At 33.1% G+C, this 26433-nt stretch overlaps 1 protein-coding gene across 1 annotated transcript in view; it reads right to left on the reverse strand.

The window, feature by feature from the left end:
- The window catches only part of LOC131675042 (glutamate receptor ionotropic, kainate 2-like), a 2022482-nt gene that overhangs the window by 359927 nt on the left and 1636122 nt on the right, over nt 1-26433 (reverse strand). The gene's annotated exons all lie outside the window — the stretch shown is intronic.

Raw genomic sequence — 26433 nt, forward strand, 5'->3', positions numbered from 1 at the left:
GTCGTGATTTCTGGTGGGTAATCTTGAATGTTTACTATTGTTTTTTCCTTTGGGCTTGTTTTTTGTTTTCTTTTTTTCTTAATTGTTCTTTTTATTGTTGTATTGTTATTTTGTATGTCTGTTGTTTGTGTTTTTCCTGTTTCTTTAGCTTTTTGTGCTCTGGTTACGACTGTTACCATGGTATTTTCTACGGGATTTCTTGATAGTGCGTCTGCGTTTGTGTTTATCTTCCCAGGTTTGTAGATGATATCATAATAGTAATCCAGTAAGTTGAGTCTCCATTTTTGTACTCTGGAGTTATTGTCGGCAGATTTGAAAGATAGCAGTGGTTTGTGTTCACTTACTATTGTGAATTTATTTCCATATATGTAATTTCTGAATGTTTTCACGGCGAATAGAATTCCTAATGCTTCGCGTTCATATGTGTGGTACTTCTTTTCTGCTGGTTTTAGCACTCGTGATGCAAATGCAATTGGTTTGTCCTCGCCTATTTTGCCTTGTGAGAGTACACACCCTAATACGAAATTTGATGCGTCTGTTGTTATTATGAAGGGTTTTGTCATGTCTGGATATTGCAGTATTGGTGCAGAGCATAGAGCTTTCTTTAAGTTTTCGAATGATTTTTGTCTCTCTGTATTCCAGACAAATTCTATGTCTTTTTGTAATAGCTGTATTAATGGTTTGGCTATATCTGAAAAGTTGTCTATAAAGCGTCTGTAATAGCTAGTAAGTCCAAAGAATTCTCTAATATTTTTAACTGTTTTAGGGATAGGAAATTTCTGTATTGCTTCGATTTTCTTTGGGTCAGTTTTTACGCCTTCTTCATTTATGATATGTCCTAGAAATTCTACTTCTTTTTGAAAGAATTTGCATTTGCTGGTTTCTAATTTGAGTCCTGCTTCCCTTAGCTTTTGTGCTATGAGCTTGAATCTTGCGTTGTGTTCTTCTACTGTATTTGCCACAATGATTACGTCGTCAATGTATACATAGCAGAAGCCTTTTTCTCTTAAATCTCCGAGTACTGTTGTTAGTGCTCTTTGAAAAATTCTTGGCGAATTGATTAGTCCAAAAGGTAGCACTTTAAATTCGAAGCGTCCTAAGCCAGGTACGCTGAAGGCGGTTTTGTGAATGTCTGATTCTTTCATTTTTATTTAATGGAATCCAGAAACCATGTCAATAGTTGTAAAAAATTTGTTTTTTCCTATACAATCAAAGATTTCCAATATGTTAGGTATTAGGTAAGGATCTGGTATTGTTTCAACATTCAATTTTCTGTAATCTATGACTAATCTCCATTTTTTTTTCCCCCTCTTTGGTGAGTCCTTTTTTTGGAACGATCCATACTGGTGCATTAAAGGCGCTTGTTGAAGGTCTAACTAATTTGTTTGCGATTAGTTTTTTTATTTCGTCTAATGCCACTTGTTTCAGTGTGTAGGGTAAAGGAAATTGTTTGATATATACTGGCTTTTCGTCTGTTAAGTTGATCTCGTATTCTTCGATATTGCACATGCCGAGTTCATCTCCTTCTAGCCAGCATATGTCTTCGAATGATATGATCAAGTTCTCTATTGCTCGTTTTTTATTGTGGGTTAAGTGATCTAGCTTTACTGTCTCAATCAGTCGGTTTCGTCTTTCTTTCGTGTCTTGAGTTTCTGGGGCTTTTTCTTGTGTGATTTCCCTTTGTATTTCTTTTTGTGTATCTATAGTTTCATTACCTGATAATTCTGCTTCTTGTATATGTATATTTTGTTTTGTATTGTTCTCTATTTTTATTTTTTGTTCTAATATCGAACAAAAGGTATAATAGTTGTCCATGATGTATTCTTCTTCTGTTTGCTCTTTTTTATTTTCGAGAGCTTCGTTTATATTTTCCATGAATTTTGCTAAATTTTCTTGATACGTTTGTTCGTTGCCTTCCTCTTGTGCTTGCTCTGTTTTTTCTTTTTCTTGCGTGTTTATTTCGTTTACTGTCGTTAATATTTTTTCTAGATCTTGATATAATGATATGTCCTCATCTTTTGATGTAATGTCATATTTTCTTGTAATTTCTTCTGTATTGTTGGCTTCTTGGTTTGAAGTAACAATCGATTTTTCTTGTAATGTAGTAATTGTGGGAGTTGTTTATCTTTTGTAGATTTTACGAGTATTTTTTCTCCATTGATTTCTAGGTATCCTTCATCTAGTCTCACCTTGTAGTCTAAGAAAATGTTTATTCCTAGAATTCCATCGTATGGAATAGAGAAAGTGTCCGGGGCTACATGGAAATCAAAGTATGTGTTTTGTATTGGTATCTTCGTAGATCCTAGGGTTTTGATAGACTTGTCCGTTATTCCGGAGATCAATATCCGTTCATTGCTATTTACGTCTCGTTTTGAAATACTGTTATTTTGTATGATGTTTAGTTGAGCTCCGCTATCGATCAACAAATTGAGTTTTTTGTGTGAATATGGATCATCGACTTCAATATATTGCAGTAAATTTTCCATTTTCAATACGTATGTTTTTGCTTCTATGTTGGCTGTGTTTTTGATTTGTTGTGTTTTTGTATCTTTTTGTTGTGGGAGCGCTTTTTCATTGTGTTCCCTTTCTAGGCGTTTCCTCCAGAAAGGGCCTCGAAGTTTCCCGCTCTTCCTTTATTTCTAAAGCAATTTTGTGTTGTGTGACCGGCTATTTTACATTTTTCGCAGAATTCGCCGACTTGTTCTTGTCGTGACAAAATTATTTTGCATTCATCGATTACGTGGCCATGTTTCTTGCAAAATTCGCATATCTTTTGTTGATTTGTTGGTGTGTTGTTCATTAATGCGCTTAGTTTCTTACACTCGCTTATATTATGTCCTGGACTTTTGCAGTAGGTACAGCCTTTCCTTTGGAATCCATTATGATTTGAATTATATGATAGGTGTTGGGTTTGTTGAACTTGCTGCGATTGCGTTTTTAGGATTGGGCAATACTTAGCTGTGTGGCCTGTGTCTTCGCAATACTGGCACTTAAATTTCTGTTTAGCTTTGAATTCTGTGAACATGATTTTTACTTGGTCGCAGGTGTCTTGTTCGTGGCCTACTTCTTCACAGATAGCACATATTTTGTATAAAGACTTTTTTATTTCTCCTGCTTTACAATCTTTTACGAGGTGGCCCATATTATTGCACTTTCTGCATATCACTTCCGAGCACTGCTGCATTGTATGTCCAATCTTGTCACAATTTTCACATTTGTTTTGTTTTGAAGTTTGGTCATTCTTACAATTTATTGGGTTGTGTCCTGTTTCGTTGCATTTCCAGCATGCTTCGTAGTTACTGATGTGTGGGCATTAGGGTGGTCGTTAATTTTTTTTTTTTCGAAGCCACTTTCGGGCCGGGTGAATTTGTACTCTATACCCCTCAAAACTCGTGCGCAAATAGGTTTTAATTTTTTAAAATTGATTTAACACGTGCCTCAAAGCACCTCAAGTTTCCCATGTATTTTAAATGGGAAAAACATGTAAAAACGGTTTTCCCCCTAAAACCCAATCAAAATCTTGAAAATTCAATTTAAAAAACATATTTTCTTGTGTATTTTGAGACGCTGAATCGAATGGTGCAATTAGTTTTTGCCTAAATTGCGTCAAAAAAAAATTATAAGCCAAAAACTTCGAAAAAATCGAAAAATAAGCTAAAAACGGCAATCGACTGGCTTGTAAACGTCATTACCGATCAATTTCGTTTTTAAAAATACATATTTTCTATGTATTTTGAGACTCTGAATCGAATAGTGCAATTAGTTTTTGCCTAAATTGCGTCAAAAAAAAATTAAAAGCCAAAAACTTCGAAAAAATCGAAAAATAAGCAAAAATCGGCGATGAACTGACTTCTAAACTTTGTCACCAATCGATTTCGTTTTCACAGGTGGGTATTTTAATGTATTTTGACTTGCTGAATCGAATGGTTCGATTAGTTTTTGTCTAAATTATGATTAAATGAAGTAGAGAGTGAAAATCGACGAAAAAAACATGAAAAATCAATGCAAAGTTAAAAACAAATTCAACAGGGAATGAGATAAAAAAAAGGGTTGTAAAGTTTGAAGCTCATTTCTTTTTTATTTTTGTACGATAAATCATATATTGAAAAATAATTCTCTTTTTATCCATAAATTATAATTTCCCCTTCTAGAATTAATCAAATATATGAACGATTCAAATAACATGTCTAATTAACGAATTATGTATACGGTTGCATCAACGTCTCCTTATTGGTATTTGGAAATAAACTTTGGTAATCTTTTATCACTGGTAATAGATATTGTGATTGATTATAATCTTTTGTTAAAAGGTTGTTAAACTCCGTGACTAATTTGATTTCTCGTTCTGCCGTATCATTCACGACCCTAAGGTTTTTAACAACTTCTAATCCATGAATGTAGCTTCTGTCTTTTGCCCATTGAGATGGATGTTTCGTTAAAAAAGAGATGTCAATTTTGAAGCGCTTGAAAAATTCATACGTGTCATGGCAAATAAAATCACTGATACTTGAATTGATTATTTGAGTCACATTTTTGTCCGTTGCCAAAATTCGTTTTTGATAAACAAAAGCACTACTAGTTGACTTCAAAGCTTCACACATCTTTAACTTTTCTTCTGTCGAAATGGTAGAGTCAAAAAATGCTAGTGCTGATAGTTCCGGTACTAAATACCATAAATGATTCTGAAATTTTGTTATTGCACAACTGGATACACTTTTATCAATACTTTTGTATTCATACAAGGACTTCAAAAACTTCAAATCTTGACTTGGTGCCTGAGCAGCGTTCTGTGTACTAAACCAGCCTTGAACGTAGACTCTTGTTATGAAGATACAAACATCCCTACATTTCTTTCGAAGTTCTGAATCTAATAAATATTGTTTCCGGAAAATGAACATTTTTAAACAATAAATTGCTTTTGCCATAAACCTGGCATGGTGAATAGCACCAGGTGGATGGAAAGTATTACCTTGAGGCAACGTACCTCCAAGGAATATAACTACTAATTCTAAAAATTCTTTGTAGTCACTTCTGACTACGTCTGTTTTTAGCTGGTCTAAGCAAAAGCTTAAAGTAGGCTCTATCAAATTTCGAAGAGATATTTTTACAAAATTATCCCTGATACCTGGTTCATACTTATCTTGATCAACGGATGGCCAAATGTCTTGGAATTGTCTAAATAAAGGCACATCGGGGCCAGTAGACTTACCGAATTTCAATTCAAAAATACATTTGAGTACAAGCTCGTACATATGGTGTCTACAGATTAAATAGAGAAGATCCTTGCCGATTAAGCCCTCTAAGATCACACAAGCACCATTAGTGCGACCAGTATTGCTAGCTGTAGAATCGCAGCAGAGAGCTTCAATATTATTATGTAAGGACCAATCAGTTAATGTTTCATATACTGCTTTCGCTTGATGTGCTCCTGTACTTGAAGAGATTTCGGGAACACCCAAGAGTTGTTCTATTTCGCCGCAGGTGATGATAATAGCAAGTCTGTCTACAGTTTCTCTTCGTAAATATCCTGGAAGCAATTTCCCATCCCAATGGATGGTGCTTGGTAAATTAGAAAAAAGAAACGGAGCAAGCTTCTTAATCGCCTCATATCGTTCTTTGCGCAATTGTTTACGAGCCTCGGCAATGGATGTATTGTTTATTACTAAATTTCTCGTGTCAACGCCAAATGCTTCTGCAGCTGCCATCAATATATGCATTGCGTTTCTCTTGCTAATTTTACATTTATCTAATGCAGTTGCAAGTTTTGCAGTGACTACTAGTTCAGTAGCTCGTTTTTTTACAGGAGGTGTTGATTGAAATTGTGGAGATTCAGATTCTGGTCCAATTATCTCATTTAATAGTTCTGGAAAAAAATATGAAATGATATCATATTGATGAAAGAAAATTACACTGGGATCAAATATTTTTGTCAATAGACTATTAATAGAATGCAAACCTTTAGAGACTGGTTTGAAAGACTCGTACTTGTTCAATATTGTTAAAATACCTTCTGCTCTGTCATTGTCAATGTTGGCCAAAGTTTCGTTCTCCTCAACATTGGAATTTCCACACTCTACTTCCATTGCCGATGATTCATTATTCTCTAAATTGCTACCAGATGATTCATTTTCTGATCGTTCTAAAACTGATTTATATTTATATTTAATAAGTAACTATAATCTAGGTTTAAATAATCAAACTGAATATATATATTTTACTCTCAAATAATTATTTCGTATTAAAAAATAACTTCAAATATTCTGAGTCATTTTGAAAAGTTAAATAATGATCAATTTATATTATAGTACTAATGAATCGTTTATAATTTTCAAAAACTAAGCTCACCCCTTTGATCCCTTAAAAATTGCTTGTCAAATTCATCTTCCATTAAGTCAAGTGCATCTGCATGAGCAATATCAAATAATTTGCTTATACTCTGTTTATATTCTTGTTCTCTGTTCTGCTGTGTTATTGAGCTGCGAGAAGGATTCTTTTGTATTTTTCTCCACTTATCATACTCATTTTCTAATTTTAAAACACATTTTTTTTCCTCTTGTGTTGGTATTCTTGCTTTCTTCCAAATAATACAACATTCTTCAATAGCCAATTTAGCAGATTCGCGTAGAGTCTTTGATACTCTTCGGAGATTGTAAAATAACACAGCCAGCATTTGTTGTATAGATGGCAGATTATATGTTGCCACTATTTGATTTGTGCAATAACCAATGTGTTTGATCTTTTCACGTAAATAATAAGACATAATTGAAGATATTCAAATAGCCATATATTTTAAAGATGAAGAATTAAAAATAGCATTTAAAATTTATAATCGACCGTGGATTGAAGACTCAACGATTCATTCTCTTTACTTTCGTCTAACTAGTTAACCAGGATTTCTAAAATAAAACATAGAATTGACAGACTGTTTATGAAATATCTTTGCAATTTAAGAATTCAGTTTCTTTAATTTATGCATTATATTTATTCTCTAGTTAAATCAGATTGCTGAAAACTTCTTTGTATTTTTTGATCATACTGTAAATCCTGTAAAAAGTATAGAAATAATTATTAGTGGAAATAAATAATAATTTACAGAAATTGTGTTCATTAAGGTGTCTTTGTACCAGAATATTAAATTTTTCAATTATCTTTATTATTTTACATGCTTGGAGTTGTGAATACATATTTTGTGTGAAAAAAAATGTCACTAAGCCCTTTACTTTTATTAATTTTTATAATATTTTATAAGAGCATTCAGCTACTTTTTTAATTATTTTTCAATGCGAGTTCACAATGGTCATGATTTGATATAAAAATTATATTACTGGGTCTCATTTTCTTTGTTAAGTATTGGAGTATGGTTTTAAATAAGTATAAAGACACCGAAATATCTTCTAATATTATTTTATTTAATAAACAACCTGTCAAGCTAACGACTGAAAATATATTGATAGGAAGAGAGAAAATAAAAGCTTCGCCTTTGCGCAATGTTGTTCATATACTTTAGAACAAGATAACTGAATAATAAAGAACAAATTGATTTTATTTATTAATAACAATAATATTTAATTCACACTGAAAATTGCGTACAACTTGTAAATTAAATATTAGAAAATATTTCTCACCCCAAAATTTTTAAATGATTCAAAAAATCATTTAAAAATCTATTTCCCACACATTAAAAAAAATCGTGAAACACTTTTGTCTTATAAACTTTTACACACAAAAATTATGGAATACATACCTGAATGACGAATATTCTCTATTAGATTGGTATAGGGCATCATTTTTTTTGTAAAAATAAAACTCGTAGATAAAATCCATACATGTTGTTTTTTCAAGGATGCTTCATAAAAACCAGTCTATATTTGCAATAAAGGAGATATAGATATAGATAGATTGTATATATCGATTTTTTTCAAATAATATCAGTCTCCTCAATTTAATTGCCAATTAAAATGTTAAAGAAGCTATTATCACTTTTTGCTAGATTGCTAACAATATTCTATGTAAATAAATGTTTTCATGTTGTATCTTGTTATCAATAACACTGTGTAACTCTATTTTTTGTTTGAAAACACAAACCACATCACATTTTAATTTTAGTTTAGCTTCTCTTGTTTACGTTATGAAGTCATTATAACCTATAAGGCAGCTCTTGGAGATTGACAACTGAATAAGACTTTTATTAAGTAACTGATAAACTAATTATGGCATCCGTAGTTCTCCTTAGGAACTAACGTATCTGTAATAAAATTGTAACTAAATCAGGTACTCGAAAATAAGAAACTATTGTATTCTACAATTAGAAATATAAATACAACGTCTTACGGTTGACAGCATGATATCCAATGCAGTTTTTACTAAGTGGCGGTGGGTCTCCAATGCAGTCAGTTCGCGCATGCGCTTCCGGTAATATGCTACAATACCCACATTTAAAATGGCTTTACTTTTCGTTATTCAGGAAATAAATTAAACAGATACGATAATCTTATAATTACAGTAACGTGGTTGTCTGTACTATTCATAAAAATTATTGTATTATTTAAATTGTTTTAGCCGTTTTTGAATGAATTAATATGACCTAAAAGTATTTGATACATCAGTTTTTTTGACTTATTGAAAAAATTTCATATTTTTAGTTGATCTCAAACATTACAAGTACATATGTCGGTCAATTGCATTGATTTTTCATGTTTTTTTTCGACGATTTTCACTCTCTACTTCATTTAATCATTATTTAGACAAAAACTAATCGAACCATTCGATTCAGCAAGTCAAAATACATTAAAATACCCTCCTGTGAAAACGAAATCGATTGGTGACGAAGTTTAGAAGTCAGTTCATCGCCGATTTTTGCTTATTTTTCGATTTTTTCGACGTTTTTGGCTTTTAATTTTTTTTTGACGCAATTTAGGCAAAAACTAATTGCACTATTCGATTCAGCGTCTCAAAATACATGAGAAAATATGTATTTTTAAAAACGAAATTGATCGGTAATGACGTTTACAAGCCAGTCGATTGCCGTTTTTAGCTTATTTTTCGATTTTTTCGAAGTTTTTGGCTTATAATTTTTTTTTGACGCAATTTAGGCAAAAACTAACTGCACCATTCGATTCAGCGTCTCAAAATACACAAGAAAATATGTTTTTTAAATTGAATTTTCGAGATTTTGATTGGGTTTTAGAGGGAAAACCGTTTTTACATGTTTTTCCCATTTAAAATACATGGGAAACTTGAGGTGCTTTGAGGCACGTGTTAAATCAATTTTAAAAAATTAAAACCTATTTGCGCACGAGTTTTGAGGGGTATAGAGTACAAATTCACCCGGCCCGAAAGTGGATTCGAAAAAAAAAAAAATTAACGACCACCCTAGTGGGCATTGATCTACTTCATGTCCCATTTCTTGACAATATTGGCAGTGTATATTTTGTCTTTTGTTTAAACGACAGGCACTTATTGAATGGCTTGGTTGGCTACAGAATTTGCATATTAGATTAATTTTCTTTGGCACTTTCTTGCAACTATTCGAGAAATGATCTGTTCCTTTACAGTACACGCAGGCTGCCGTGCGACAAAATAGAGCTTCATGTGAAAATTCTCTGCATATTTGACATGTGAGAATTTTTGTTTCCTGAAATTCTTCTTTATTGTTCGAATATGTATAGTTTCTACTTGGTTTTGTTGTGTATTTCCTTTTTTCTATGTCGCTTTCGAAGTCTATTGCCCTTGTCAACATTTCTTGTACTGTGGTTCCTGGGCCTATTTCATATCTAATTTCTGCTTTTAGTCCTTTTCTATAGCTTTTAGCTGCTTCTTTGTCTAGTGTACTATAGCTTCGAATTGTGTTCGTTCTATTACTGTAGTGTCTTCCCATTTATTTAGTTCCTTTATTCTCAATACTAATTGTCGTATTCTGTTAGTATAGTGTACAACTGATTCGTCTTCTTCTTGTGATATCTGACGAACTTTTGCATATAGTGCGTGTATGTCTTCTTTGATGGGGTATAGAGTTCTGATTGCATTGATTAGGTCTGTTATATTTTCCACTTTGCTTCCTCTTATTACCTCTTTTACTTCACCTTTAATTTTTATTTTTAATAATTTTGTAAGGTTTCTCTCATCGATGTCGTCTATAATATCCTTTACTTCTTTTAACATGGAGATGTATTCCATAGGTGATATGTTTTTGCCATCGAACTCCGCGACGAAGGCTGCTACGTCTTTCAATTGTAATTTCATTGGTTTTTCTTGGTTATCCATATTTGTAGGTATTTTATTAATTGATGGCGTAGAATTTTCTCTAATGATTTTTGTTTTTTGCTTAGTGGTAGACGGGTCTTCGATGAGTGTGTCGATGTTTACTAATGCTAGAAAATAGCTTTTCCGTGGGTTTTCCTTCCGTAGATTATTTTCAAAATTTTTTTGAATTATGATTTCTTGTTTATCTTTTTCGGCAAATGTTTTTCCTTCCTCTTGACTTTGTAGTTCGAGATTTAAAAATATATCTTTTGAAGTTCCTAAGATCAGGCTTTGTTCGTTGTAAATTACTCCAAAGTCTGAGTATCGTTGATTTCTATCAAGGTCTATTGTGGTATTTATTGTTGAAAAGTTGTTTTCTTGTAAAACTGAATCTTGTTCTTCTGTTTGAGTTGCTGATGAATCTTCGGTTCTTGAAATTTCTGCTTGTGTTTCCTTGGTTTTCTTTGTAGGTGAGTATTGTATCTTGCTGCTTCTTCTGAATGCGTTTTTTTCTAACTCTTTATGTAGGAGGCTTTTCAGTTGGGGATTGCTGCGCGTTTGGGATCGCGTAAGCTTCGAGTCGTTTGAAATTATTCTGCTAGTTGGGATAATTTTTTTACTCATTTGGGCATTTTATTCGAGAAAAGGAAAGAAAAAGTAAATGTATTGACTTTAGATTGTATTGAACATTATAAGAAAGTTCGAAAGGAAATAATGCGGACTTAAAAAAAAAAAAACTAAAAATCGATAGTTAAAATTTGTTCTGTTATTAGGAGGGAGTCACGAAAAATGATTGCACACACACAATAAAAAAATCAAAACGCGTAACATAGAATGCGCGCGCAGTGCATCGGAATTAAATCAGTGGGAGAGGAGGAAGTGCTGCAGAGAACGCAGGCCACATCAGATCAAGCCACATCAGATCAACTTAGTAGGGGAGGGGGAGTGCGTAGAACGCACCGGTATAACTCAGTAGGAGGAGGGAGAGGTGACGCGCGCATAGGAATCAAATCAGTAGGCTGGGAGAGGGGAAGAACGCACGCCATATCAGATCAACTTAGTAGGGGAGGGGGGAGTGCGTAGAACGTACCGGTATAACTTAGTAGGAGGGGGGGGGGGAGTCGACAGCGCACGGGCCGATCAGGGGGGGAGGTGAGGTGAACATGCACACGCTTCAACTCAGTGAGCTGATACCCCTCTGAGTTGAGGCCCCTCTGGTTTACCTACTTAAGCCTATAGCAGAATGTTCAGATCCAACATTTTTCAAACGACCATATTTCCGTTGAAAAAATTATAAAATTAATTTTAACAGTGCTTTTTATAGCCCAAGAGTTGCTCGTTTAATAACTATGGTCAAAATTGCGCAGAAAAAAACCTTCGTCATGTTACAAGTGGTCAAATATAGCAAAAAAGCGTGTTTTGACGCTTTTAGGTTAATATATCTAGAAAATCAAGGATGATAGAACAATTCTAAGCCTAGATTCGGAATCAGCGCATGAAAATCTATTAAATATACTATGTCTGGTTTGAAGTTCTTAAAATTGTTAGCCTGTGTTATTAACAGCTTGACACATGTAATAAGAACAAAATAGAAGTTGATAATAATGTCAAAATTACAACACTTTTTATACAAATCAGAAAGAAAGCTTTATATTTTTTAATCTCATTTAAACATACGAGGGGTGTTGAAAAAATAAGGTGACTTTATGGTTTTCTCAAAAAATATTTATTTATTGGTGAACATTTATTTTGTCCCTTTCAAATTAATCCCCGTTAGATATAATACACTTGTACCAGCCCTTTTTCCACTCATCAAAGCAGTTCTTTCAGCGATGTTTATCTCCTCAATCGTTGAAAATCAATGTCCTTTCATGGGTTTCTTATTTTAGGAAAGGAAAAAAGTCACTGGGAGCTAAATCCGATGAATACGGACACTAAGGCACGACTGTGGTGTTGGTTTTCACCAAAAAATCTCTCACAAGCAACAATGAATGAACAGGTGCATTATCGTGATGCAAAATGCACGAATTGTTTTTCCAATGTTCTAGACGTTTTTGCGCATTGCCTCTTGCGAACGACGCATAACTTCAAGGTAATACTCCTTATTGACAGTACAATCTTGTGGTAAGAATTTTTGATGAACTACGCCACAGTAATCAAAGAAGATAGTGAGTAAAACCTTGATATTTTATCGAACTTGGTGTGCTTTTTTGGATATTAGCTCTTCTGGGGTCTTCTATTGGAACGATTGGACTTTAGTTTCAACATCATAACCATGTACCAACGATTCGTCACCAGTTATAAACCTTTTGAAAAAATCAGGATCTTCATTGACTTTATTCAACATCTCCTAAGCGATGGTTTAGCGACGGTTCTTTTTATCAAAATTAAGCAATTTTAGAAGGAATTTCGCTGATACACGTCTCATACCTAAACCATCCGAAAGAATATCATGGTATGAGCCAACCGATATGCCTACCTCTTCTGCAACTTCTCTGATGGCGATTCGACGATTTTTTAATACAATTTCTTTCACTGCTTCAATGTTTATCTGTTGTTGATGTGCTGGGACATCCAGAGCGAGGATAGTCTTCGACATTCTCTCGGCCGTCTTGGAATAAGTTATACCACTTATACACATTTTTCTTAATCAGAGTAGACTCACCGTATGCATTTGTCAACATTTCAAGAGCTTTAGAGCGCTGAATTCCATTTATCACACAAAATTTAATACAAATACTTTGCTCCATTCTTTTCGATAGAAGAAAATCACCGAACACACCAAACACTTCTAACATCTGACGCCTCTACCAGAAAAATAACAAGTACTGTATAGTCAAAACTATGAATATATGATAGTGGCGAGTGTATCAATACAGCAAGAACAAAAATTCAAAACTTGAAAGTACATAGCTTTTTGAATACCCCTCGTATATCAGTTTTACATTTACAGTGTAGAAAAATGAAACCAGGAGTCGATGAACTTTTCTGGAAACAACGAAGAAGCAAATGTCTCTCAGAATTCAAGAAATTAATAATATTATTATTATTACTGTAATTATTTATATTTTATATTGTATTGTAATTGTATTATATATTATCTGAATTTTAATATAGATTTTTATATTCATTTATTTTTTAATAAAGAAATTATTATTTCAAATAATTGTATTTTTATTTAACATAACCTTGAAAAATGATAAAAATAATATCGAATTATTAAAAATTTTTAAAAAAAGCAGGCACATTGCGCGCACAAAGCTCGCACATCATGCTACGTAGTGTGAAGGCATTATGACAATACGATGCGTGCACACCGTGTCGAACAACGATGCCCATACGTACAGTCATATAGGTCTTAAAAGCTAGCACTCAATTATTCAGATAATATTAATAAACTAATGATACCATTCGATTACGCGTCCCTCCATTACTAAAACCTCGATTGTACGTCATTGAAGATAGTAATTATCATGCAAAAATTAAGTTATGGATGCTGGTGTCAGCAACCAAATTTGATTCTCTAAATTTGGTGGTTTATATCGCGAAATAAATATTGTAGAAGAAACCAATCGTTAATGCGTCTCACGCATTATTAGCACCCGATACAGAATAATAAAAAATTTTGTTGCTTAATTAATTAAAAAAAATAATGCCGTTGCGTATTTTCATAGGTTATAATCACATTGTTTCGCGTATGTGCCGTGAATGGAATATTGTTTCTTAGTTGGAGATCCACCACCATCTAGTAAACCGAACTAAACTAAATTAAACTGAAGTCGGTAGCATTGTTCAGTTCACAAGTTTATTTTGAGAGCGCCTTTTATCCAGTATCCAACAGCTTCAGCGGTGGACTCTGGGACGTTTTTCAATTGAGTAATTAAAAAATATATTGACACTAAATTTGAACGTTCATTTGCTGTAGTGTGATAGTAGCATTTTGTGATAACGCTGTCATTATCTTATTTTCTGGGATTAATCTCCAAACTTTCAGAAGTACTGGAAATATTCGCGTAGCAGACTGTTGAGAGAGTATAAGAATCGGTTCACATATTGAATCAAACATGTAGAAACACAGAATCTGGTATATTAGGTTATTCACTAACTCTGTTCATCAAGTTTGTAGTGTTAAAGTAAATAAATATATCTGTATTCTGTATGAAGAGTTTTGATTATAAGTTTACAAGTTCCCAAGTGTTCATCGCCGATTAACCCGTAACTTTGAGATTACTTTTATCTCATGTATACAAAATATGTTAAACCATTTCTAGCGGTCTGTTTCACCTTGGATTCATAAAATAGTGAATTTTTGTCTTAACCCATTAAAGCTCAAAACCATCGATCTTATCAACCACGAAATTCATGCACAGATCGAAGATACCATATCTTATGTTTTTGAGTGTTCTAATATGAATCCGGGCTCAAAATTCAAAACTGTTCAATACAAAATTAAATATGTTTGATTTGTTTCCAAAAAATAATCAATCCCAAAAACCTGTTTTTCTCATTATTGTTCTTTTTCTCAAAAAGTGTAAAGTTGAGCAAAAAGTTCCAAAGGCAAAGATGTCATATAATTTGTCAACGAACTCTCTTGAAATTGTTTATATTTAAAGACATTTTTTATAAATTTCATATTTCACTCATACGAGATGAACAAGTAAAATTTTCGTACCCATTTAATTTAATTTTTAGTTAAATTAGTTTTTAACATCATCTTATTTTTAATATTATCTTGTTTTTATCTTTTACATAAGTAGTACAAAAATTTTGGTAGTTCATCGTATTCTGGACGAAGAGAACTTATATATATTTAAATATATTTTCATAAATTATTTACATATATTTTATTTAAATATATTTTTATCGCTATTATTTTAAATTAATTTTTGTTTTAAGTATATATTTATATTTTTCTGAAATACGGTAATAAAAATTATATAGTGTAAGGGGGAAATTATTCGGGAACATTCTTGTTACAATATTGAATGTTTCACTTTATTATCAATTTAAAAAGCTTTACCATTACTTAACATGTATATTTACATTGCTTTTGCTTCCCGACTAATGATGTTTTTACATTGGGAATCGAAACAAATATTATTCAATCTATTACAGATAATCCATATTAGCCGCGATACGATAGGATCATTTATTCACAAATAATGAACATTTGTGCAATTTACTCCGCTGTTTAAAACGCCTTTCCCATAATTTTATATAAAAAGTAATATTAATTAATATTGAGTAATAATTTATGTTTGTTTAACAGATTTTATAATCATTTTCGTTAAGTTCGTTCAATAAATTGAGTGTAAACTGTTATTTGTATCAATTTTTAACCTTGGGTCGAAAAAAAATTTGAAAGCTTTAAAGAAGTATACGGTATTTGAAGTTTTTCATAAGTATATTATTTGTAGTTTTCTTTGTATTATTTATATAGTAGGCTAGTAGAAAGGTACTTTGTCATTAATTAATTTTCTTCGTGACAGGATATAGTTCTTTAAAAATAAGAAGAATAAACCCAAAAAATATTTTACATCCATTATATCAAAGATTTGATGATCCTGAATATAATATAGATAGTATTATTACAGTTGATGAAAACAAATTTGTACATAATTTAGAAAATTTAATAAAAGAAGCTAATGACGTAGATTTGTGTGTAGAAAGTTACTTAAATACTTTAAATACTTTAAATACTTTAAAGTTACTTTTGTGATATTCGTATCACTTATAAATAAAATAATTCGAACTCTCGTAAACTAGCTAATGAGTAAGAATTTGTTTCCGATGATTTTACTCTAATTGTCAAGAAAATAGATAATGAATCAAATATAATAAATAAGTAAATCAAATATACATAAGTAATTGCAATATATCGAGGAAAGTCAGACAATGCCCTAGTTTCTTATGGTGCGAATTGTCCCATAAGCAGAGCTAAAGTCTTTCTTTGATAGGATATAATTCGGCCCAAGTTTCTTATAGCGCGAGATGTTCTATAAATCGAGCTCAAATTATAAGGAAAGGATAGTCTTGCTTAGTTAATCACAATGAGAGAAAGAACTTAGGTGTTAATCCAAATTTATTCAGACTCATGCGCTCACCTTGCAAGGCTAGAGGTGAATGAATGTAGCCTGTGCAAAGGTGGGCCTATTTATACACAGATTTTCCCGCTTATTATTGCAGGAGAGATTTCATCGAAAATTCGAGAGACATTCGCGAATTTTGAGAAAAGATTTTTCTTAATTTACAAGTAAATAACCATTAATATTAAGTTTTTAACACATGTAAATTTTACAGAATTAGTTATTTGTTGATTTTATACAATATACAATTATCGCCAATAGTGTCGTCAAAAGTTATTAACTAATAAAGTTAATTAACGTGATATTACATTATTTACAATAGAAAATTATTAAAATTTCATATAACTTTATAGTTGATTAATTTTGGAAGTATTTTCCAAAATTAATTATTTAAATTAATTAATAACATTTGAATTATGACTAATTTTTCATATTTGTAACGGTTTTCTTCTAATCTTAATATGCGATTATTAGATTAGTTATCTAAGATTTCTAAATCATAAAATTATCATTATCAAGTATTAACTTAATATTTTCGTTTTAGATATAGCTTATTGTTTAAATAAATTATTAATTGTTTATTTATTAATAACAGTTGTTATTTAGCTGTTATTAATGAACCCAATTCTTACTCATGTTCTATGCTTATTCATTTTACATATAAATTATTTATATTTTTCTAATATTTCATATGTTAATAAATAAATTAACTTTACATATTGATATTCATTATTAATTTATAATTGAATGAGATATTGTGGATCTGCATGTTAAAATCTATATAATCGATACTTTGTTATATTCAAATTATCTATAATTAACATATTTTTCTCAACATTATGGATCATTATATCTATGTCTATTATTTGTGACGTCATGCTGTTTGTTTTGACTCGACTCTTATTTGTATACAGTCGCGTAAACAGTGAGGTAGCGCCGCTTAATGTATTGTTTTGACTAAACAGATAAATACGTTAGACTAGTTGCAGTCATTTAATAATTTAATAAATAGCTCATATATAGGACCGTTACATAGCCCCCTCTTGAGACTGAATAATTTCTGAAAAGAAGTCTCATGAATGAGTTCCTTATGAGCTTTTTATTATATATGTGTTTTAAAATTTATATTGAGGGAGGAAGATAAAGTTCTTTACATCGGACGACCATCCAAGTTGATTTTAACCCTCCTTGTCTCAAAATTATTAGCACATTTTCTCCAATATTTACATATATTGTAAATTTGTTTGGAGTGAAGATAAATCTTCTAGTAGCTAAAATTGGTATGGATTTACAGGTAATGTCTGTATTGTGTAATACTTCGTGTGCTGACATAAATCGCAACGATTTATTGTTACAGCTACTTTTTTACGAAGTTTGTAGATATAAAAATTTTCCTGTAACATCTTTGTAATTTTTCTTTTTCCAATATGATCATAAACTTCATGTATTTCTTGGATCAATTTTTGAATAATTATTTCTGGCAATAATAATTTGTTGTTAATTTTACCTTATTTATATACTAAATTGTTATAAACTATATATCTTTGATTGAAATTTTCTTTATTTCTTAAATTTTGTATAGAACCATCATTTTGTTGTAATGACTCCATATTCTTGAAGTATTTCATTAAATTTCGTGAAGGTTCTTTCATCAACATAGCAATTTCAATTTCATCTGTATAATTATTGTTGGAATATTACAACAACATGCACACTTCTACATCAATGAGGAAAGGAAAGCTATGTTTATGGCTTTGTAGAAGGCCCTTATTTTATGGCCCTGTCTCCTTCCTCTCAAGGAGTCCCGAAGGATGCACTCTCTCTAGTGCAAGGCAAGCGGTCAGTCCGGAAGTAGCCGACGCGACAGCCAGTCGCACTTTTCTATAGATAGTTTTCACATACAGTATTAATTACAGTGCTTATTAATGAACTAAAGACTATTTCAATTATTGTGTGTGTTATCACGTACTGCGTTACGTGCTACTTTTATATTGTATTATATACTGTCATTTTTTTATTCTGTGTATTATTAATAAAGTTTCTCATAATAATACTTCATATTTGAATAAATAAACAACAGGTTATGGGCCCAGTAATAATACAATAAAAGTGCACATAAAGTTGAGTAACGCAGTAAAAAGACAATTGAAGTTAAAGAGTTAAAACACTGAAAGTGAACTGTGATAAAGTGAATCGAGTTTTTACGCGATGGCTGACAAGTTACGTTTCAATGTGGAAAAGCTGAATGGCAATAATTATACAACATGGAGTTATAAGTTGCAATTATTGTTAGAAGATGACAACGATGCGTGGGACGCGGTCAATCAGGACAAACCGGCCGCGTGCACGCCTGTCGCTGGAGCTGACGACGCTACTGAAGCCGCTGCCGAACTAGCCAACAAGAAATGGCTTGAAAAGGATAAAATTGCTCGCATAACGATTGGCATGACTGTTGAAGATAGTCCATTGCGTTTTATCAAATGTAAGACAGCGCGTGAGGCATGGTTGGCTCTGGAATCATATTACAACAAATCAACGACTTCAAATAAGGTACATCTCTTGAAGCGTTTGTGTCGAACTTTTCTTGAAGAAGGAGGTAATATGGAAGAACACATTGTTACATTGTCGGATAGCTTCGATAAGTTGAGCGGACTGGGTATGAATGTACCAGATGATGTGGTAGCGTGCCTTTACTTATCAAGTTTACCAGAATCTTATGATACTCTCGTTACGGCATTGGAGAGTAGGCCCGAAAAGGATCTTACGTCAGAATTTATCAAGAGTCGATTGATCGACGAATACAGGAGGCGTAAGGGGACTCAAGAAATAAGAGAAAGTGTAAACATAGAAACAGCCATGAAAGCTGCTCATCAGGCAAATAGCAGCGGCTCTCAAAAGAAAAAGAAGGGCTGTTATTTCTGCAAGGAAGAAGGACACATAAGGCCAAAATGTGAAAAATTCAAGGCTTGGTTAGCAAAGAAGAAACAGCAGGAAAAGAGCAATAAAGTTTCGGAGGATAGCGGAGAAGGAGATTTTGTCTATTTAGCGCAAGCTTCACTCAACACATGTAGCGAGGTATGCCTCGGCGCGAAAACAACAGAATGCAGCTGGATCGTGGACTCAGGAGCAACGAGCCACATGGTGAAGTCTCGAGATTTTTTCTCAAGGATAGACTCGAGCCATAAAGGCTTCGTCCGTCTCGCGGACAAACGAAAAGCAGAAATCGACGGCAAAGGGTCTGGAGCCATAAAGTGTACAGTTGGCGATGAAAAAATCTCAGAGTTGGAAATAAAAGACGTACTGCTCGTTCCCGGCTTGGGGACAAATTTATTGTCGGTCAGAAAAATGACAAATGATGGGTACGTACTTATTTTCAAAGACGATGGCTGTAGTGTTGTGAAGGATGGTGTAGTGGAAGCATTCGCGCGCGCGCCTTCTCATTCGGATCTCTATGAGATAAAAACTCCGGAAAGAGCCTGCTCGGCAAATCAAGCAATAAAGGTGGAAAGCAGCGAGGGACACTCAGAAAACTGCTTGCACGTGTGACACAGGCGTTTTGGGCATTGGCATCCCGGAGCAATAAAGGAATTAGTGGCGAACGGTCTTGCTACAGGCATTCAGGTAAACGATTGTGGCAAGCGCGAGCTTTGCGAGTGCTGTTTTAAGGGGAAAATGCCTCGCTTGGCATTTCCAAAGCAATCGTTGAGCAAAACAAAGGCCCGCCTCGACTTAATTCATACAGATGTCTGCTCGATGCCAGAGTTTACAGCTGGCCACAAGAAATACGCTCTGACTATCATCGATGATTATTCGAGATACACATACGTGTATTTGATGGAGCACAAAAATGAAGCAGCGAAATTTATTAAGTTGTTTGTGCAGATGTGCAAGACACAATTTAGCAAGACCATAAAGATGATTAGATCAGATCGAGGACGAGAGTACGTAAATCGTGATTTGCGAGATTATCTGCAAAAGGAAGGGATTCGCATTCAGTACACAGCACCCTATTCGCCACCGCAAAACGGCGTGGCAGAGAGAAAAAACAGATATTTGACGGATGCAACACGATGTATGCTCTCAGATGCTGAACTAGGTAAAAAGTATTGGGGTGAAGCAATTCACACTGCATGTTATTTGCAAAATAGATTACCTACGCGAGCGACAGGCAAAACACCATACGAATTATGGTACGGCAGAAAACCAAGTTTGGAGCATCTGCGCATTTTCGGCTGCGCGGCCTATAGACACTTCGAGGACGAGCTGCGCAAGAAGTTGGATGATAAATCCGAAAAAATGATTTTCGTTGGCTATTCGGAGAAATCGAAGGCTTATCGACTTCTCAATCCAAGGACAAACGAAATCAAGATTAGCCGAGATGTGCATTTTGGTGATACTTTGAAAAAGGATGATGCTTCAAAATTCGAAGTTATATTCTCGAGATGCAAACAATGCGATGATGAAGGAGAGAATATACCTGACAACGCCAGCAGTTCGAGTGAGTCTACTGATGAGAACGATAACACCTCGGACGCCGATGATTTTATTACTCCAGATGAGACAAGCAGCAGCCACAGTGAGTACGCACCAGTCGCTCATATACCTGCAGCAGACCCCGCAGAGGTTCGACGCTCCAATAGGTCAAATAGGGGCGTGCCGCCAGACAGGTATGTAGCTACAGCAAAATTAGCTAAAGAAGAGAGCAACCCGCGTACTGTCTCGGAGGCCTTATCAAGGCCTGATAAAGAAAATTGGAAGAAGGCTATGGATGAAGAGATCGAGTCTTTGCGATCAAACGGCACATGGAAAACAGTGCCGCGACCTAGCGAGCAGAACATTGTCACTTGCAAATGGGTTTTTACAAAAAAGTGCAATGCAAAAGGAGAAGTAGAGAGATATAAGGCTCGCCTCGTCGCTCGAGGTTTCTCTCAAAAATACGGCGTCGATTATGACGAGGTGTTTGCTCCTGTCGTAAAGCAAGCAACCTTTCGTACGCTTCTCACCGTCGCAGGTCAAAAAGGTATGGTCGTAAAGCACTTCGACGCGAAGACTGCTTTTCTAAATGGAACACTAAAGGAACGGATTTATATGAGTCAACCCGAAGGATACATCGAGGGAAAAGAAGAAAATGTATGCAGATTGATTAAAGGCATCTATGGATTAAAGCAAGCCGCTAAAGTTTGGCACGATCAACTCAGTGATTATTTGAAAGAATATGGATTTGTATCAAGCGTTGTAGACCCCTGCTTGTATACAAAAATCAACCGTGATAAAATTGTGTATTTGATAGTCTATGTAGATGATTTTTTGATCGCAGCCAAGGACGTGAAATCAATCGATGAAGTTTCAACATTTTTGAGTAAAAAGTTTCAGCTCAAGGATCTCGGCATGCTAAGTTATTATCTAGGCATGGAAATACGAAGAAATCCAGATGGCATTTTTTGCATCAAGCAGTCGACTTATATCAGGAACATTTTAAATCGTTTTGGTCTCGAGGATGCAAAAATTTCACGTATTCCACTAGATCAAGGATATTTGAAAGCAAGACAAGATGATGAACCGATGCCGAACAGCGAGAAGTACCAGCAATTAATAGGATCATTGCTCTATTTAGCGGTGAATACAAGGCCAGATATTGCTGCTAGTGTGACAATTTTGAGTCAATATAACAGGTCGCCTACAAAAGCAGATTGGAACGAGGCAAAAAGGATCGCTCGTTATTTAAAGGGCACAGTCAATTACGAACTTCGCTTAGGAGAGAAAAAAGGAGTTTCAGGGCTAATTGGCTATGCAGATGCAGATTGGGCGGAAAACCGCAGCGACAGAAAATCTAATAGCGGCTACCTGTTTCAGTTTTATGGCTCACCAATAAGCTGGGCCTGTCGAAAACAGACCTGCGTTGCCGATTCATCGACCCATGCAGAGTAAATTGCTCTTGCGGAAGCAACTCGAGAAGGTTTATGGATTCGCTATCTACTTGAAGATTTCGAGCGAAAGGCGCAGGACACAACGATTATTTACGAAGATAATCAGAGCTGCTTCAAGCTTGTTGAAAACGGAAAATTCAGCAAACACATCGATATAAAATATCATTTCATCAGAGATATCAAGAAAAATGGTATTATGGAATACAAATATTGCCCTACAGAGGAAATGGTTGCCGACATGCTAACGAAGCCATTAGGAAAATTAAAATTGCAAAACTTGGCAGAAAAGAGCGGATTAGTGTGTCAGTAATCTTACACGAGTGTGTGTCGTTGAGGAAGGGTGTTGGAATATTACAACGACATGCACACTTCTACATCAATGAGGAAAGGAAAGCTATGTTTATGGCTTTGTAGAAGGCCCTTATTTTATGGCCCTGTCTCCTTCCTCTCAAGGAGTCCCGAAGGATGCACTCTCTCTAGTGCAAGGCAAGCGGTCAGTCCAGAAGTAGCCGACGCGACAGCCAGTCGCACTTTTCTATAGATAGTTTTCACATACAGTATTAATTACAGTGCTTATTAATGAACTAAAGACTATTTCAATTATTGTGTGTGTTATCACGTACTGCGTTACGTGCTACTTTTATATTGTATTATATATTGTCATTTTTTTATTCTGTGTATTATTAATAAAGTTTCTCATAATAATACTTCATATTTGAATAAATAAACAACAATTATTACTGCAGTCTGTGATATGTCTAGATAGAAAATCGGCGGCTTTATTCTTATTTCCTGGTAAATACTCATACGTAATGTTGTAGTCTTGAAGAAACAAGCACCACCTCACTAATCTCGCATTTGTAAATTTACAAGTTGTTAAGAATTTCAACGCTTCGTGATCAGTACGAATAATTATTTCTTTCGCACCTCTTAGATACGTTTCTAATTTTAAACATGACCAAGCTACAGCTAATAATTTTTTTTCAGTAGTAAAATAATTTAATTCTGCTCCTTTTAGAGTTCTAGATATAAATGTTATGACTTCTTCATCACCTTCATTATTTAATTGTGACAAAGCAGCGGCTATAGTATGATAACTGGCATCAGTAGTTAATATGTAAGGTTTATTAGGATTAGGAAATTTTAAAGTAATTGTATCAATAAATATTTTTTTCACGTTATTAAAAGCTGTTTCATGCTCAGGTAACCATTGATAGCCTTTACTTTGTTGCAATAAATTCATTAAAGGTCTGCATATTTCAGCATAATTTTTTGCAAATTTTGTATAGAAATTAACAAAGCCAAGAAAACTTTGCAAGCTTTTCAAATTTTTTGGAGCTTTATAATTTTGAATTATTTCTAATTTGCTTTTTTGAGCTTTTATACCTTGTAGAGTTATAATATAGTATGTCCCAAAAATTCAATTTCTTCTTGAACTAATTTAGACTTTGAAAATTTCAATGTATAATTATCTCTTCGACAACATGTAAATAATGTTCGTAAATGATAAATATGTTCATTGAAGGTTTTAGAAATGCATAGTATATCATCCACAAATGGTATAATGAATTGTTTTAAATCGCCAATTGACAAATTTAAAGCTCTCACTAAAGCTGCTGTACTAGTACATGTACCAAAAGGAACTACATTAAATTCATAGGTATTGCCCTCTATAATAAATGCTGTATATTTTTTACTTTCTTCATCGAGAGGAATCTGCCAAAAACTACTTGTCAAATCAAAACTAGAAATAAACTTTACTCCGAAACAATGTTGAAAAATATCATCCATATGTAGTGGGGCTTCATAATCTTTAACTAATTTTCTATTTAATTTTCGAGCATCTAAACAAAATCGCACTGATCCGTCTTTTTTAATGCTTATAACAATTGGATTAATATAATTACTAATTGATCGACGAATAACGCCATCTCTTAGCATTTCTTTGATTGCAATTCGAACATTTTCTCGATAATTTAACGGTATAGGATACTGTTTTGAAAAATATGGCTCTTTATCTTTTAAAATCAATTTATGGGTATATACTTTCAATAAACCTAATTTTTTACGAAATACATCTTTAAACTCGTACACAAGCGAAGCTATCTCATTTTTTTGAGCATCGGTAAGGTTAGAGCTTTCATCAACTTTCTCATCAATTTCCCCTCGAGTTAGATTTTCAGAATCATCATTTGTGATGCCTGCATCTATTTCATTACGAGTTAGATCAATGAGTGATGGTATGTCATCCCCAAAATCCGAGACAGTATCATACTGAATAGTTAAGCTTTGATATGTACTTTCATCTATAAATGCATCGTTATATTTCATGTATTCCAAAGTATTATTAATTTCAAAATAAATTTGCACTTTAAATGTGTCAAGTTTGAGCATTATATTTTTCATAGTATCATAACCGATAATACAATCTTTTATTAATCTAGGAATAATTATGAAGATAATATCAATGTATTGACTACCCCATTTTACATTCAAATAAATTTGCTTTTTCAATCTCACCGATTTTTGGCCTGTAGCTACCTTAATAACGTGTCCACTAATCGGAAGAGTAGGTTTATCTTTAAAATTACTTAAGTTTTGATTATAAAATTCTTCTGAAATAGCAGAAACTTCACTACCCGAATCAAGTAGAGCTTTTACTGGAATGTTTTCTAATAAAAGAAATATTTCAGGACAAATTCTGCCCCCATTGCTATTATCGTTATTTGATAATTCACCGTTAATTTCACGTCTAGGATCTTCAAAAATAGTTAATAATTCTTTTGATAATAAATCGTTACTTGATTTTATTGTTGCAACTCGTTGCAAGCTTTTGCATTGATCCGATTTCCGAGAAGGAACATTTACTCGTTTCCCGAGGAAGTACTAGGTACATCTTGTAAAATCGGTTTTGCAATATTCTTATTTTTATTTGCTTTATGATTCTTATTATTCGACTTACTATTTTCAATTGTTATGCTATTAATTTGTTGTTCTCCGCCGCTATCTTTTTGAACATGACGTGAACTAATATAATCATCATTATCCAAAGAAGATAAAACTTTAATAAATTCTGATATCTTTTTTATATGTCTAGCTTGAACTAATAAACGCACATCTCTATCAAAATGTCGAGATAATTTATCTATTAATTCTTCTTCATCTAGATTTTCATTTATATCAAAAGCTAAATTAATTTTACGTATAGCATAATTATAACGTGATAATTTTCCACCAAAATATTTTCCAAATTCTATTTCGCGAGTAATATTTCTACGTATTTCAGCGTTCCAAAATTTCTCTTTAAATAACATTTCAAAATCTTCAAAATTTCTAATTTCACGCTGTACTAAGTCATACCAAGAAAAATTTACTCCCGTCATAGATTGAGATAACAAACATAACAATTGAGCAGTATTGTAATTACTTGCTTGCAAATAACGTTTGAGATCATTTAAATATTTTACTGGTCGATATTTATAACTATCGTCAAAAACTGGACACGTTAAAGCAGGTTGCTTAATGGTTTCAATAATAGTTTCATTAACAATTGATCTATTTTGTTCATTATTCTTAATTTTATCAATATTCTCACGAAGTACTGAAAATGTTTCATTCATTTCCATAGTAACATTATTTTTCGCTCGAACAATATCATTAAAATTATCTTCACATCTATCTTTTAAAATAGCAATAATTTCATTTGACTTTTCTAAATTTGATTCTAAACTCTTAATTATTTGATCTTGTTCAACCATTTTATTCGTTAATCTATCAACTTTATTACTTAAATTGTTAATAGTTTCACAAATTGTTTTAAAATCATTTTGTAATTTAAACTGATCAGTATGAAATGTCTTTAATTCATCTACTACAGCTTTTTCCCATTCGTGCGTTCTTTTTTGTTGCACGGTCAATTCTTCCCCAATTAGTGATTCACTAAGTTCGTTAAGAATTGTTTCGGAAGCACATTCAGTAGAATTATACATTGAACGTTTTTCGTTTGACATTGTAATATCAATTTAAAAATAATCCAAAGTATATAACTAATTCAACATCAATAATAAATGATACATGGATGACATTAATCAATTGATTTTAACAACATATAGGATTTGACAAATAATTGAACAAATTCAAATTATATATCGTAGTAATCAAATTTATTATAAATAATA

The sequence above is a fragment of the Phymastichus coffea genome, unplaced genomic scaffold, assembly GCF_024137745.1.
Source record: "Phymastichus coffea isolate CEN01 unplaced genomic scaffold, Cenicafe_Pcof_1.1 PCOF00015, whole genome shotgun sequence".
Taxonomy (NCBI): domain Eukaryota; kingdom Metazoa; phylum Arthropoda; class Insecta; order Hymenoptera; family Eulophidae; genus Phymastichus; species Phymastichus coffea.